General features: G+C 41.7%; 1 protein-coding gene across 2 annotated transcripts in view; it reads right to left on the minus strand.

Annotated features, from left to right (window-relative positions):
• Positions 1 to 16,779, minus strand: part of adarb1b (adenosine deaminase RNA specific B1b) — an 87,115-nt gene that overhangs the window by 38,374 nt on the left and 31,962 nt on the right. Inside the window, exon 2 of one of the 2 annotated variants that reach the window (XM_068328655.1) lies at positions 15,790 to 15,868. The exons of the other annotated variant lie outside the window; for it this stretch is intronic. The gene's annotated coding sequence lies outside the window, so the exon portion shown is untranslated. The remainder of the gene's footprint in view (positions 1 to 15,789; positions 15,869 to 16,779) is intronic. 2 annotated transcript variants of the gene reach the window in all.

Raw genomic sequence — 16,779 nt, forward strand, 5'->3', positions numbered from 1 at the left:
GGGATGACTTAACTACGATAACACACATCTATTACACGAGTATAAAAACAGAAATGCACACAACCGTTCAAGAACTATCTATAAACACACCAGACTACCAAAATTATCCTGTGGCTTCTCGTGGCTTCCAAATATCTGATTATTTATTTCGTTTGGAAAGCCTGTTGCTCATGTTACAACATTTATCAGCTGCTTTATTTCACTGTTTTCCTCTCTAACCAGGAGCCTGTTTGGGTTCTCAATGAGACGGCCTGTAAATAGGAATGACTTAATTCTTCCTATGGGAGTTTCCTTTAGTTCCCAAGCCCGCCATCAGCCCCCACTGCTGGGTGTGGTCCCCTCCTTAACCAGGCTGCCAGCGCTCGCTCGCGGGGTTAGATCTGCTCCACTGCTTGTGGCTTTGGATTGCTGGCTGGGGTTTGACCAGCAGTGGCGAGTTGTGTGTGTGTGTGTGTGTGTCCTGTATGTGCGTTGGAAGCGTGAAGAGAACAATGGGCGGCTGTGTGTGTGTGTGTGTGTGTATGTGTGTGTGTGTGTGCGTTGGCCCCTCTGGCAAGATATAAACCTGAGAGGCATAGCCAACAAGCGGTAATAAAGGAAGGGTGGGATAAGGGCAGCAGACTTCAAGCCACACAATCTGGGTTCAAACTGCGGGTCTTTGTGGCGGTTTATGAACTGATACACTCGCTATTTCACAGGGTTATCCTCTATTTCATCGTAATATGAACCGGCGAACATCCTCAACCACATGCCTGCGGTACCCACGGCGAAGGGATATCATTTCCCTTCCAGATCACAAGGCTTCTTCAGCTGTTTGAAACACCCTGAGGTACACCGCTGCGTACAAAACCAGCTTCTTTTCCTTGTCCCACAATCAACAATATTTTACAGCAACCCTAAGATCCTTCTAGACAAAGTGAGCATAACACCTACCTGAGAAAAGTGACCTGAGAACTAACGAGAATAATATTGATATCCGCATATCGCTAAATGCTGTGTATTCGTCATATATAAGCTCCTACAGCATCGGTCTCCTCCCATCATGCTGTTCCACGTTACATATCTCCCCACCTTTAATAGTCCCCTCTCACTTTATTATATGTTACAACACAGATGTCAGCATTTTTCTTATGACGGATGAGGTTCCCTCCTCGGGCAATTTATCTTTCTTCCCCGGTGTGTGCCCTTGTTGTCAGCACAACCTTCCATTTCCTGTGTTACCGAGGAGAATATTTGAGGTCACAGGGACAGAGACGGAATATCACCGCAAAAATAAGAACCATATGAGGAGAATGCAGATTTAATTAAAGGCCAGGACAGAGACGGAGAGGACGGTAAAAATGTGTTTAACTCAGTAATCAGGAAATTTTCTATGCAACCACTGGATGGAGAATTCCAAGCTGCTGGATGCCTTGCAACGGCTTGATTAACTGTAACGCACATCTACTCAAAAGGATTTTACTGCACTGCAATGCGGTGTGACATTGAGGATAATGATACGCACACACGCACACACACACATACACACACACACACGCAGTCTGCAGAAAACGCCTGTGAACACAAGAACATCAAGGTGAGCGAGTGTGGTCATTCACAGATCTTCTTGCCCCTCTGTAGCTGAAGGGGCAAGTTTGGAACTGCAGCAGACTGACAATTTATTCACCGTTTAATGTCATTTTAAAAATGAGCATTTTCCGATTTAGCAGAAAACTGTCTGGGGAAAAAGGTCAAAATCTGAAGGTTGCTTAGGAAATACAGGGGGCCGAACATCACGGAGGTGCAAACCGCTGTTCAAGTGGTAGGACGGCCAGTTCGGTTGGACATTCGGTATCGTGACTGACAGGAACCAGTCAGGACCTCGATCTGGAGGAAAATGTATGACTTCAACAAGTAGGATTAATTCTTTTTTTTCTTTTTTTTTGCTATTAAATTCATGAATAATATTCATTATTTTTTTAAGCAACCCAAATGTGTCCAAACAATGAAAATGGCCCTTTTTTCATGATGAGGATTTTTACATATATATTCCTCCCACCATGTGTCCTCAGGCACTGGTCGCCAGTTAAGAGAGGGGGAGGAGGTGGTGAAAAGAAGGAAGGAGTCACTTCACGACACAGCCTTAAAAACTGGCGTGTAAATATTCAGAACTTCATGAAATATGCAGCCTATTAAAAAGTGGCTGAACCAGCTCAGAGTTTGCTGATTGCTGCTGCCCTTTGAAAAAACAACTGTCAAACTCTGATGAAACTTTGCTGAATTAGGAAAGTGTTGCCCCCCCCCCCCCCCCGAAAAAAAGCCAGACAAATGCTCCTCCCTCACCTGCTCTTGTGGGATTTGCCGGGCGATACGCTGACGTACACCTGCTTCCTCTCTCTTCTTGCTGTGTTTATCTGGGTCAACTATTTGGGGAGTTGCCAAGGCTTTGGTAAAATGGGAGGTTGGCCATCACAGCTGGCCGCAAACACACACACACACACACACACACACATAAAAGCATGCAAAGACGAAAGCTTAGAGTCACCATGTAACATCTGCACTACCACTGCCCAGAGCAAGCATCCACTGCCGCCACCTGAGCCGTGGCCATGTCCTCTGTTTGCATAAACAGTGTGTTCCTGTGTTCATTCTCATTACAGAGGAATGTGCAGCTCATGCTAGCCCGCCGCGGCCAAGATGGAGATGAAATTGAGCTGGCAAACCCCCTCCATCCTCCTTTTATTCACTTACACAATGGAAGTCCATGCTTTCCCACACCTGTTCAGTTTCTATAGCGGAGGATAGAATTACAACGGAGGTGCTTGAAAAGTAGGTCGTGACATGTTGGGTTCGCTTTCTGTGTGAGATGGCACAAAATGAAACCACCGCTGGGACGCCTTCGTCACTAAAGCCTGTTACTGGAGGACCAGACAGGGTAGACATGCACACACGGTAACACACACTTACAGTAAAATAAATGGTGTATGGACATTTTACAGCCTCACTCCTGGGCTTTCTCCTCATACGACGATGGTTGATGAGTTTGTCAGTAAAACAGATTGAAAAAGCAGCAGATCCAAGTGAGACTAGAACACCTGGCTAGAAAAAGGCAGGATGTTCTCCGTTAGTGGGAGCGCTTCAGGCCAAGTGAAGGATTTAAGTGGGCACAAATGAAAAAAAAAAATTATTTAGACGTTTAAAGGATAATCTTTTATTACAACCTCAGCCTTCATCAGGTAATCCCAGGAAAAATGAGTCAGACAAACGTTCCTCTGAGAATTTGCAGCTTAAGGCAAGCAGAGGGATGTATTTCTTGACAATGCTATACCAAACCTCCAGCTGGATTCACTGAAAGGGGACCAGGTTGCATATGTGACCCCTCTATTCATAATAATCATCATAATTATATACATTTCCATCATTCTCTAGGGAATAATCAAGAGAAAATCTGTCCTGATGATGCTGTCAGCACAAATATCCAGATTACCAGCCCTGAGATGACAAAACACCATTTAACTGCCAGGCTATCCTTTATCGCCTGTTGCTTCATCCCATTTCTAACTTCTTCTTCTGCTTGCTTGTCGCATACTGAACCAATGGAAGCACAGTCATTTCATTAAAGCTTGCCGGGTTTTATCCTATTTGATTATTTGATTTTTAACTCAAAGTACATCAGGCATGACTGCAGGAAACTGCATCCTAAACAAAGTCCACCATTGAGACTTCTACCACGGAAGAGGCTGCCAATACAGGTGAGGCGTGCAGCTACGGCTTGACACACGAGGCGTAGGCAGTGAGGCAGTATCAAACATAAAACAGCATGGTTACTGACGCTGCCTTAGGCCTGTGGACAGAGCTGGTCTGTTTTGCTCATTGGACTCTTGTGATTGGTCTTCTAATCTGGATTCTGGAGCGTCTGAAAGATGCTGAAAATGCTAGAGAGTGACTAACATTACACATTACTAATGAGTCACTGTCTCTTATCAATCATTCAAAATCAAGCCACTAAATCATAAAAAAATCTGAAATCTTAATAAATAAACTAGCCCGATGCCACAATATTTTTTTTCCTCTTATTTTCCGTCCGCTGTATGTGGGTGCACTTTGAGAAACATTTCCAGCATGGAGAACAGCATTTGACATCTCCTTTCACCAGACAAAGGCCATGGTTATATAAGGGTTACTATTTTAGTTTGGTAACGAGAACGTCTCTGAAGGAAGGACCAAACAGATTTCTGCCAGTGGAGCATTCCAAGTGGTCAGATTTGAAAGCCAAGAACCAATGTTCAGGTTTTATTATCCCAGCCGGCTTCTGTTTATTGACTGTACAGTGATTTTGTTCCATCATTAACAGACTGATAATAAAGGAACATTAATTCAAAGGGAAAACATTCTGTGCCTTATTTCTACTACGTCTCTATGCTCTTCTTGGTCTCTGTGTCTGAGTAACGCCTGAGAAACTGACTTGACCTTCATCGTTTCTCTGTTTACTGTTTGCACTTTGTTTTATTAATCATCGTATACTTCCAGAAAACAGCCTCACTCTTTAATTAATGACTGTGAGGCATTTTCATCTGCTAAGGAGGAAAGCCATGCTGTGGACCGGAGCGCAAATGATTAAAGGCGATATAAACATGCTGATTCAGGAGGGCTTCGATGTCTTTTGTCCGCTGGGTCATTCAAGGTAAAGCAGATAAAACGAGAGAATAAAGGGCGCAGACAAGGAGCTGGAGCGCCAATGAAAGAGTGGAAATGGCATTGGCGGAGAAAAGGCAAATGGAAAATTGAGGACTTTGCTGATCCAAGGAAACAGAGGTGAACAAAGTGAAAAACAATTCCCTGCATTCTTATTCTCGAGTCACTTTTCCTTCTGCTGGTGAACGGCTGCATAAAGCACAGGCTCAATATTCAGGCTTCAGCATCTTCTGCTGTCGAGTTGAGCGCTCAGATAAAGTGACTATTAATAAGAAAGAGACAAAAACATGCGATGCAAGAAAGATGATGTTACATGAGCATGTTCCTGAGGTCTTGTGGTTCCCAAGACGTTGGATCTCTGTAAAGACAAGTACCAGGAACCCAAAGCAGAAACTCTTGTTTCTACAGTGAGATCACAATGGGGGCACCAATGATGATGATGTTAAAGGACCTGAACTATACCACTGAGATTTCAGAGTATTGTTTTTCCTGTGGTTGTTCTTGAGCCTTGATTTGATGGGACAGCTGAAGATTTGATTGGGTGGGAGGGACAAAGTCCAACAAAGGGCCACCGGTTAGAGTCAAAGGCAGTTGGTCCCGATTCTTGAGTCTTTGTCCATTAATGGGCGGCATGCTGATTCCGTTGAAAACACACAGTAATCAGCTCTATTTGCATGCAGGCCGAATTCATCGGATTGACAGAACAATCAGTCACTGGAATGTTGTCCATTATCTACGTTTAAGCACATCATCACTTCGCTTATGACGGTTTAATCAAATGAAACGGGCCGGCGTTTGTCGTGCACGTGTGTGTGGTTGTGTGTGTGTGCGTGCATGGAGTCGAGGGTATTCCTCAAGCTGAGCAGCAGCAGATGTGAGCGGTAATTTGAAGCCCAGAGAGACGCTCTGTGATGTGTTACAAAGCATTATGGGTAGATTTGCTGTCATTGAACTTGAGTGGACCCCAGTGACACAATGTTCTCGTCTCTCCTGACAGGCACATGCATATTTTGTTTTTAGCTAGCCTTGACTTTCTGGGTCACGTTTTTTTTTTTTTTTTTGGTGCGACAGTGAGATTCACCTTCACCGAGGCAAAAAAAGTCTAGTTCCAGAAAACGTCTCACTCAAAAGCCTCTCACAGGAAGCTTCAGGAAGCTGCAGATTACCTGCTCATTTAAACTGAACAGTTTCCCCTAACTTTAATCATAATTCTGTGAATTAAAAGTTGGGTAGCGGTTGCGTGATACATGCATACCATGCCCGGGACGTGTCGGGCTAGTCACAGCCTGGCACCGGTGTGGGAAAATGCTCAGGGCCATGTTTATATAACTAGTTTCCCAACATCGGAATGGGTCACACTCATGCTGCAATTATGAGGCAATAGAGAAAAAAAAGAGAGGAAAGGTGAAATAAAACCCTAACCCCCTCAAAGTAAAGCGCTCCAGCTGAACAAGATCTGATTGTAGCACGACTGTCGTCAGAGCAGTAGAGTAGACACAACGCACTTTTGATATCAGCTCAAGCGGCGTTTGTAATTACAACAGGGTTAGCACGTAGCAGCGCTAAAATGACAGAGCATTGGCAGCAGTATTATGACATGAACAGACAGTGAGGTCACGGAGTGTCAAGGCTGTTTTTCACAGCAGAGTTTGAGCCTGAATGATAATGGCTTAGTTCGCTTGATTTCCACCTCTCTTGGTTCATCCCTCTTTTACTTTGTTCATGACAAAATAACTTATAATGAACCATCAGTGTCCTGTGGGAGTGAAGAAATGGGGAGCAGATGGGGGAGAACAAGGTGATTGCACACAAACCTTACCATTGAGTGGTTTGGTAAAGACATTCTCCTCCCTTATATAAACAGTATGTTCATGCTGACATCAGCAGTCACCCACCGGTGCATAATGTCATCTGACTGTGTGGAAGTGCACTAAAACCTGACGGCAAGTTTCTCTCATTTTCCTTCATGAAAAATTGAAGAGGAGGCCATTTGTCCTTCAATCGCATACATTTTTCATTTATTGACCGAGTCGTCTCAAGCGGCTTGGCTTCTCGACAACATCACGACATTTAGCGGAGTACACTCTGAGTGACGTTAGCCAAAGACGCACAGCATAAAGCCAAGTGCTCCCGGAAATCTGGTATGACTGAATAAAAAGAGGGAAAATGCTTCTCTTAGAATAAAAATTTTTTTTTTAAAAAGAAGTTTGTAAATGTAGTCCTCTGAAGGTCAGTCCAGTCCTGTCACAGCAATCTGGATGAATGTTTTCATGGAGGCATCATGAGTGTATCTGCAGAATATCATCTTGATCCTGTTTGTTGTACTGAAATGGTCTCTGGAAAAAGCATTTTGACAAATTGGGCTCGTAGTTTGCCACTAAGAAACCATCAGACAAGTTCCTAATGTGTAGCTCTGCCACTGAGGAATGACATGAACAAATAAACTGCAGTAAGCAGTTTCAATAAATGATAACCACAACCAGCGCAGTGAGGAGAGCTCTGACTATAAATATAATCATAGTTGTTCCACATGCCGCATTTGCCTCCATTTCAGTTAAGTGGATGCAGCGGGCCTCTAAAGTGCTGCTGCTGTTTGAAATCCTGTCCGGATCTTCACGCAACAATGCAGAATAATACTCCTCTCTTTCACCACGACACGAGGACAAACCATAATAATACGCGCCTCACTATAAATAGTTTCAAACACGGTTCTCAGTGCATTGTCTTCCAATATCCTGATTCTATTGGTGACAAACGGAGCAAAACTCGACATTTAAAAATTAAAAACCACCCCGATCACGCACCTTCTGTTCACCACAAAAAGAAATTAAATTCACAATTGCTTATAGACATTGTTTACAGCATTTGCTTTCCTGTAAATAGAAGACGCAAAGCAGCCCGCAACAACCCCTCTCCTGCCAACAGGGCTGATAATGAGTGACTCATCAGTGCTAATTTGCTGTACTAATTTTATCAGCAAACTTCACAGGCTTGAAGAAAACCTTGCTATGACAGAATGGGCGAACAGCATGAATCTCAACACCAACATGATTGCGCCGTCATAGAACTGCAGTGTGGTGTGTTTGCTGATTGTTGATGCCCAAATACATATTTTCTGTCATCGCAAACTACATTTATTGTTGCTGAGGAGAACACAAAGGTGCATGTGTGGAAGAGATGCACTAATTCTGCTGTTTGTGGTGGCAAATCCAACACTAAATTGTTGGCATGGAACATAAAAGACATTATCAAAAGATATGTTCCACATCATCCCCGGTACATTTGTCAAAAACAGCACAGTTTACAATATGTGCTTCAAAAAGAGGTTTTTTTCTTCTTCTTCAGAATAGATAGGTAGGTAGGTAGTTACCATGGAAATGCAAAAAAATAACTCGTAAAGTTGTATCCAAGGACATAGATGCCTCTCCTGCTGGAAAACATCCAATTTATGCTGATTTTAAAAAAAAAAAAGTTTTTTAAATTAGCAAACTAAAAATCCTCCAAATTCAACCATACCTAAAAATGTAAATCGAAACTAAGCGACAAGACCAACAAAGAGATGCACAACTTCAGGTGAACAAAGCGTGGGTCAAAGTTGAGCATACTGGACAGCTACTGCTAGCAGTAGTTTCCGAGCAGACGTGGGGAGACCACTGTTCCATCATGTATAGAACCAGGTACGTACTGCCCATTTGTGGGGATTCTAAGTTAAATTCTAAATAGCAGCTTTACACCTGTAGACGGTCGATGTGCACGCCCTGAAAAAACACTGAACCATTACCGAGTTATGTTCCAGGCGAAAAACAACGTCTAATAGAAGGTGTTGAGGATAACAATTACCGGTAGTAATGTGTGTGTGTGTGTGTGTGTGTGTGTGTGTGTGTGTGTGTGTGTGTGTGTGTGTGTGTGTGTGTGTGTGTGTGTGTCGGGGGTGGGAGACGATGCTGATTTGGCACACCTCCCACTTACTTTTAGTTCTTATATAACGGAGACCATTTCATTAAAACACAACAGCGCACAAACAAGTGATGACAGGGCGCCCACTGCTGCAGGGAGGAAAAAACATCACTACGCTTTTCACTGAATGGACCTAAAGTCATAACCCTTTCCAACAAGTTGTATTTCTTTTTTCTTGACTATAGCAAGATATACAGCTTTACCTGACTGAAGACAAATCTGTGGAACTTTTCAAACGTTTCATTTTTTTCATACTAAAGTCACAGACTACTCTGTCTTATTCTGTTTTTGACATATTAAATATATTGAATTAGTCCAAAGTCAGATTCACACTCTTTTCCATGTTTGACACAGTCTACACCCTACGGCACAAGTGACAGCCAAACTCAGTTCTTGTTTATTTGGCTTCTTTCCACTAAGAAATAAAATAAAATGTCACATTTTAATTGCTTTGGTAATGAAGATAAATGCTCTGAATAGATTAGCGATCCAATGTAAATACAACACGTTACATTAAAGAACTTGTCCTCCAGTAGTCCTGCAGCAGGCAGTTGCCATCGGCTGCGGAGAGCAATCTAAAGAGGCCAAGACTTACGAATGTTGCTTCAGACCTGTGTGCTTATGTGGCAGCGACTTTATTTCATTGGCAATGGAGACAATTGGCATCAAACTGACTCAGCAGGAGGTTAATGTTGTTATCTTTGTCCACATTGCAGACTGTTCGTATTTATAGAAATATCACAATTGCAGTGTTGGTAGAATAAATGTCACGTACAACACAGGTCAATGCTGCAGCAGATAAAATACGCTCTACCACTGCACTGTGTAATCCATTTTAGTCATCGACTCCATTCTACACGTCTCGGCTACCTTTGCTTACTGGGAGGTTTTCTGTCTGGTGTTTGGGGAGCAAAGCTTGTTGAAAATCTGCTGTGCGCACAAAGAGCTCATGCATACACAATGTCTGATGTGGACTATATCACTATTAATATTTGAAATCCTGTAGTTCAATCTCACATCTCACCTTCCTATGTGACTCAGTGTCATAATAGCCGTCTCTTTTGCATTGACTGTTCCCTCAGTGGCACAGGAAGTTCTCAGAGATGCCTTTCAGTGGAAAGTGGAACTTTTACAATTTGTCATTACATGTGGCTGCAAGATGCTACAAATCCCCAATTAGGCCAAATTTTAAATTCCAGGGGATGGCAGGCAGTAAAACATCGGAAATATTTTCGACTCTGTCTTTGCTGCAACTACATAACTAGAGTTTGAGAGTGATCCTATAATAGACCAACTTCAACAGACGGAGAGAACATGCAAGAGAGCGAGTCATTCCACAGGATGCGAATGCTGCCATTTGGTAGCAAAGTCTGTTTGTGACGCACGACAAGTGACAGTGAACGCATCTTTATGACACCGTCTGTAATGCGTGCAGACACTGTCACGCAGCAATGGAAACACTCATTCGCATCTCAGGATCAATCATCCATGAAAGGCAGCAAAGATACGTACCAAGGACGAGATATTTCATGTTTAAATTGATAACTTCATTGATTTTTAGTTTTTTGTATTCACATAAACACATCTCGAATTCTTTCCGGTAACGCGTTAGAGGAAAAGGTGAGTTAGGTTCAGATTTATTTAAGCAGTGCAAAGACGACATTTGGAGCAGATAAATGCATTAAATTACACTATATATGTACTATTTATTTGAAATTAACAATCAAACAAATGGTTTGGTTATACAGGAACTACATCACTTACTGTACAGTCTCACATCAGCTAGAACGTCCCTTGATTCTTTTCTGTATTTCAGATGTGATTCATGTTTAAGGCTGTGTTTCTGAGTTAATGCCTTTTTAGCAATGTGTGAAGAATTTGAAAATAGGGTTTATGGATTAAATGAAGTCCATTTTCTGTAAAAATTGACGAGTGGATGATGAAGTGATAACGTATCGAACTATGCCAGAGGCGGGAATCAGTAAATCAGCCTGAAAGGTTAAGAAGATTAACAGTGAACTTATTGCACATTGATGCAAGCTTAGGCCAAAATGTCTGTTTGCGTTCCATTCCAGCGTAAGATAGATAAAAGGTAAAAAGTTTAAGATGGGCTCTTTCATCTTGGTGTCCACACCAGTCAGAAATTCCACCTTAAAACCAACACAACAACTTCTTCTGTATTGGTATTAAACACCATTGTAGTATTAACACCATGCAAGCATGTCAGAGCGAACACACACACACACACACACAGACACACAGTTCAAAAGATTCTTTCTTCACCACACACACACTAATCTCCCTATATCCAGACGTTCTAATTATAGCCTTCCCATTAATCAGCTACAGCTGTAATTATGTTAATTCTAGAGTGTAATCTGATGAAGGTGAGGGAGATTAAATCTTGGCCTTTCTGTCCTGCTAGGCTCTAAGAGGGTTTCAGTAATGGGGGCGACAGCGGTGAGGTTGTAAGGAAATTGATTTTGACCAAAAACAATCTGATTGGACTCAGCATGGTAGTCGGTTAGCAGGGCGAAGCTCAGGCATGTGAGAAGCTCCGGTCTCTGCCGCCTGAAAGATACTGCGGCAGCTAAAAGTTTTAATAGAACTGATTAACATTTATGATTTATTAATTGATCACAGTTCAAACTATTCAGCTATCTGCAGTCATCTCTGGGACTTTATTTGGTGTAAATTTTGCATTCGCTGTCTTAACTTTTGTTTGCTTCCCCAACCAGAAGCTGTCAGTGCTTCATGAAGAAAAGCATTCATCTCAGCTAATCCACTCCTGTTTTACTGTTCTAACTTCTGCTTGCGAATATCACCACTAATGAATAGGGACGCAAACGAAAATGCACAAAGACGCGCTGTTAAGTGATGTGCCAAGTTTCTCCAGAAGCTTATTTATGTGTTATCTTTTAGATTCCACCACACATTGTCAGACAAAGACTGTAAATGCATGGGAATCTTCTCATTAGTTTTGTTTGTTCCACCTAGACAAAAAAAAAACTCAACCTGATGCCGGCTTGACGGGGACGCGTCTGACAGACACGTCTGTTTTTATGGTTTATGGTCGGCAGAAGTTGTGAAGCTGTTTGATGTTTTTTAATGACGGAATTTTTAGTGCTGTATTGTGCGGCTCTGTGTTCTGATGCAGAACTAAGAATAACTAATCCAGACATGCATGATGAATTCTAAATAATAGTCTACTGTTTGAAAAGTCAGTAATTACGGTGTTGATCGGTTGAATTGGTCAGCATTGATCTGATCTCTCTCTCTGATGAGTTTAGAAAAAAAATGGAGCTTAAATTGACTTCATAAACTGCTTCCAAGTCTGCCAATGCTCTTATACAACTTGCTTCAGCCACCATACAGGACTGTCTTATTATTGACAATTGCAGTTTTGATGTGTTAGCGAAAGGTTAATTCTTTAGTAATCCAAAAGCATTCATGTTATCCAGTTAAAATAGAAATATTCCCTTAGTATATCAAAATATTAGTTTCGGGCCTCATAAATAAAATCATATCAATCAGTTGTGTTATAACTGACACCATGGATCTTAATGCAAAAACCTGTCTGAACCATAGAAACCTAAATAGGATTAATCACTAACCCAAAATAGACAGAAGTGATGCTATAGTAAAGGTACCTACACAAAAGTACTGCTATCAGATTGATACGGAGTTTAATCATTGTTCCGGACACGGAGAGTCCCATCTGTGCAGCGTAAAACAGACGTCACTGAGACAGTAAGCAGATCGGCTCTGCTGAGTCTAATCTCACCGCCGCTGCTGCTTCAACTCAGTGATTGCTTTGTTTTCACATGTGGTCACCTCTTCCACCTCTGGGTTCCAAAACGAACCAGGGCTTTGATACCAGATCTATCCGCCTTCCGTCCGGTCAGAGGCATGGATGGAAAGAAGTGCGCGAGAGGACAGTACGATAACATACAAGAGTTAGCAAGAGTAATAGTGAACATGGAAGGCCAGATGTAGAACATTTGAATGTGACAGGAAACAGGCACTCACCAGACGGATTCCTCTCATATAATATAAGCTGATGTAGTTCATGACTGTAGTTCATGGCTGCTAACTTGTGTCATGTTGTAGGATTTTATTGAATTAAACTATGAATGTGGACTTCTCCCCTGATTTGATGTTATTTCAAACTGACATGAACTTCTGAGCTTCTGTTGTTAAATTTAACTGTTGTTAAAACGCATGTTCGTTAGACTTTCCTCAACAAACAGCAGCGGTATCTTTCTATCCATGTTAGATCCATGTAAGAATGGACAAATATCCCCTAAGACACTTTTAATGGTGACATTGTACCAGAATGTAAAAATACACAGACCTATAGCTGCAGTGTCCCGACACTCAAAGCCCCTGGTGTGAGAAGCAGGTAAACGTTAATGGTAAAATATATTAGAATGATGAAGCAGAGGGCAAAATAATTTGTTACTGAATGTGATTTAATTCATTTAATCACACAGGAGGGTTTGAACTCAATAAAGGCTTCAGTAATGTGAAGAGCAGATTTAATGCTCCTTCACTAATGTGGGTCAGCCTAGAAAGTTTTCCATCAAAACTTCTGCAGAATCTCCATATTGCTGTGCAGACACGTTAGCCAAAGCACTAAATATATAAACTGGTGATTATAGTATTATCTGCACTATAAGGCGCACTGGACTATAAGGCGCACATTCAATGAATGGCCTATTTTAAACCGTTTTCATATATAAGGCGCACTAGATTATAAAATGCATCTGATTATGAATGGCCTATTTCAAAACTTTTTTTTAAAACAATAAGGCCTACAAGGCTCACTGTTGGTTTTTGAGAAAATTAAAGGCTTTTAGCTGTGCCTTATAGTATGGAAAATATTGTACTCTGGCGCAGCATAAAATATCTGATCTTGACATGCCTCAATTGAAATGAGATTGGCACTGACTAACAATGCCCATGTTTGCTGCAAAATGAGTAAAAAACCTTCAATGTTCTTCTTAGCCATTAGTATTATCCACAATACATGAATGGGCCTTCACAATTGGAAAAAGTATCGCTGCTACTGATTCTGCCTTTGCCAACAAGCTCAGGCTCTCTTATCTTACAGCTCTGTTTGAGACGCAAGGACACCAGAACAGACCATCTTGAATTATGAGCCCCAGCTGTAGGAGCAAAGGTCACCTCTCCATCAGTTCCCATTTCATTTTCATTGGTGCGCTATAAACAAACTGCGGCGCTTGTGGCACAGATAAAATATTGCTAGCACGGTTTCCTGTGGTATGAAGATTATCATCAGAGGCATATAGCTTCGTAGCAGAGTTCTCAACTTCCATCGCTCACAGAGTACCTGACAGTCTATCATCTCAGCCATCAGCACAACCTGAAAAATGACACTTAGCAGACTGAAGCTGGGGATGCTAACATGATGTCTTACAGCAGATTTATAAAGGGTTTGTATCTCAGTTTCCTCTCATGCAGATCTGCTGATCTGCTCGACGTGTTTCTGGTGGAGCTTTTGCAAACCTCTCCAACCTAATGAAACCTGTCAAAAGCTTCTATAATACCTGGCGCACTGTGGCTGGATTTGGGTCGCTATATTTCCAACATTGCACAAAATATTCATTACACTAATAAGTGGCTTGATGGAAGCAGCTGGCAGCAAGGAAGGGCAGGATGCTATATGTTGTATTTCGAAGCGTATGGGCTAAAAATGGACCTTCAAACAAAATAACAAAATATGTTCACCTACAGGGGTGAAGGATGAAGGTACGTTGTACAAAAAATACTCCTTTCTTTACCTTTCTACATTTTTTTAAAATAAAGATGGACATTTAAAAAATCCTCTTCAAAAAAATGCCATGACGGTGACAGCACCTGAGCACCACTGGGTGCAGCCCTGATGCAGCAAACATGTGGCGATCACCACATTCTCTAGGCCGCCCTCCTTCTCTACCTGACAGTTCTGTCCCTCTAGCACCCAGCAGGAAAATGGTGAGTATTTAAGAGCAGTGCAAGGAGGGTGTTAAATGTCTCCTCCTGTCAGTAACATCACCAGTGTCTGAGCCGCCCCTGGCTCTCCACAAACAATAATGCTCCAAAATAAAAAATAAAAAAAATTAAACAAGAATTAAAATGAATATACAAGTCCTCCAGAAAGATATGTGAATGATTGAGCACGGCACTGACTGTGAAGAGGCAAAGACAGCTCCCAAATGCAATATCCTATACTTCCCATTATGCACCACGATAGCCTCACTTTCCTATAAAACACCGTTGACATTCAAACTCTTTAATGACATCTTCTATCAAGACTTTCTGATTAAAAAAACAATACAAACTAAACCTGATAACATCCACTAGGTTACTATATTACACAACTGTTTTCGCAGGCTGAGGAGGGGGTCCCAGCTGTGAGTAAACTAGCCCAGTCACTAGGAAATAAAGAGACCGAGGGACATTTGGTTCCCGGTTTGTTTTTTTATGAATGGTTACGTATCTCTGTGACTTAAATTGATCATAACAAAATCACGGTTTTCAGATTCAGTCAAACGGGGGTAAGTGGAGGAGACAGGCAAAGAGAGACACAAAGCGACGGAGGAAGAGTGGAGGATCCCCTGATAGTTCAGCCGTTCTAAAAATAACCCACATTTGGAGCAGAGATACGAATTGTATTCCAGAACAAAAACACTGTGCAAGCATTCGCATTACATTTCTGGAGGTGACGCTTGAGTGACAGCGCTGCTTATGATCCTGGGAATGTGAACCCCTTTCATTTCTGAATGATTGGTAATTTTACTCCTCATTTGGCAGATTGGTCACAGGAGTAACTCCGGGGTTGAGAATGAATTATGTAGATGGTAGGCTGCGTCTTGGGCACGATGCAGAATTTGTTTTGCATGAAGATATCAATGTCGTGACTACATTCGGTTGATCAAATTACAACTGGGAATAAACTGTCCAGCTGTCATTTGCATGCGCAATGATGTCGCTCGAAAATGCCCTTAGGATGTCGTCTTTTTGCTCTCTTATTTTTCTCCTTTGTCTGACCCAAACACCCAGAAATAACTCCATCTTAAGCCTGAAATCCCGATCATGTAGGAATCACCGTTTCCCCAGTAAGTTATTAGAGTATGAGTGTTAGCTATAACTCACCGTTACACTCTGTTGTCAAGGAGAAAGGGATGTTTATTTTAACCCAGCTCTTCTCGTCCACTTGTACCACAAACAGCACCTACAAGACAAAATGGTCATTAATATGGTGTTTTCTTTATTTTCTATTTATTTTATTTTTGACTGTTTCTTCAATTTAAAAGCAAACATTGTAAATGTCTATGAATAACAGGGACTCTATTCTTGTCATTTCATTTATTAATTTGTCCATTTGCTTAAGTATCTCATTTATGATAGCGTTTATTACTCAGTTGCTGTTTCAATATTGATTTCATTGCCTGTGCTCAGGACTTAGAACTATTGTTATTCATTGTATGAAGCACTTTCCATTACATATTGCTTGCTATGATAGAGATGGACTGACTGACATTATGTTAATATTGTAGGAATAAATAGATGGATAAATATTTAAAAATAAACACAGTAAACAAGGATACGGGACTTCTCATAAAATATTTTATTTAATACTGACAGGCTGGTTTAGAGTGTTAATATAATAAACCCTCTTCCCCCAGTCAATAGAGGTGCATTGCTTTTACCACAGGACTGAAATCCATGTTGCACACAGGGAGTCTGATTTCTCGAAAGAAGTATAAAAATGACATTTTTAAGCAGATGCTGCTCATTTGGCCCGAAGCAGCAAAGACAAGAAACGAGGGCAGGAATTCTCTGCAGGCACCCAACAGGACGTTACAGATCACCGTGACATATAAAGAAACAGTCGGTCAGCACTCTCCTGACCCTGCCCAGAGCAACTTGACTCTAACCAAGCACCAACCAAAGCAAAACGACAACAGGCCAGTGCTTGAAAAGAGGTGGCAGTTAACATCTAAGTCATCCACAGAGGTGTCGCAAAAGGGAGAAGATGCTGTCCCTCTGTCTCATCGCATTAGTGATGGTAAAGCAAACAAAAGGGTCAAAAAACGAAGGGGACAAAAAGGTCGCAGGTTCCCAGAGAAGATGAAGTTACTG

Source organism: Antennarius striatus, chromosome 12 (assembly GCF_040054535.1).
Source record: "Antennarius striatus isolate MH-2024 chromosome 12, ASM4005453v1, whole genome shotgun sequence".
In the NCBI taxonomy this organism is placed as follows: domain Eukaryota; kingdom Metazoa; phylum Chordata; class Actinopteri; order Lophiiformes; family Antennariidae; genus Antennarius; species Antennarius striatus.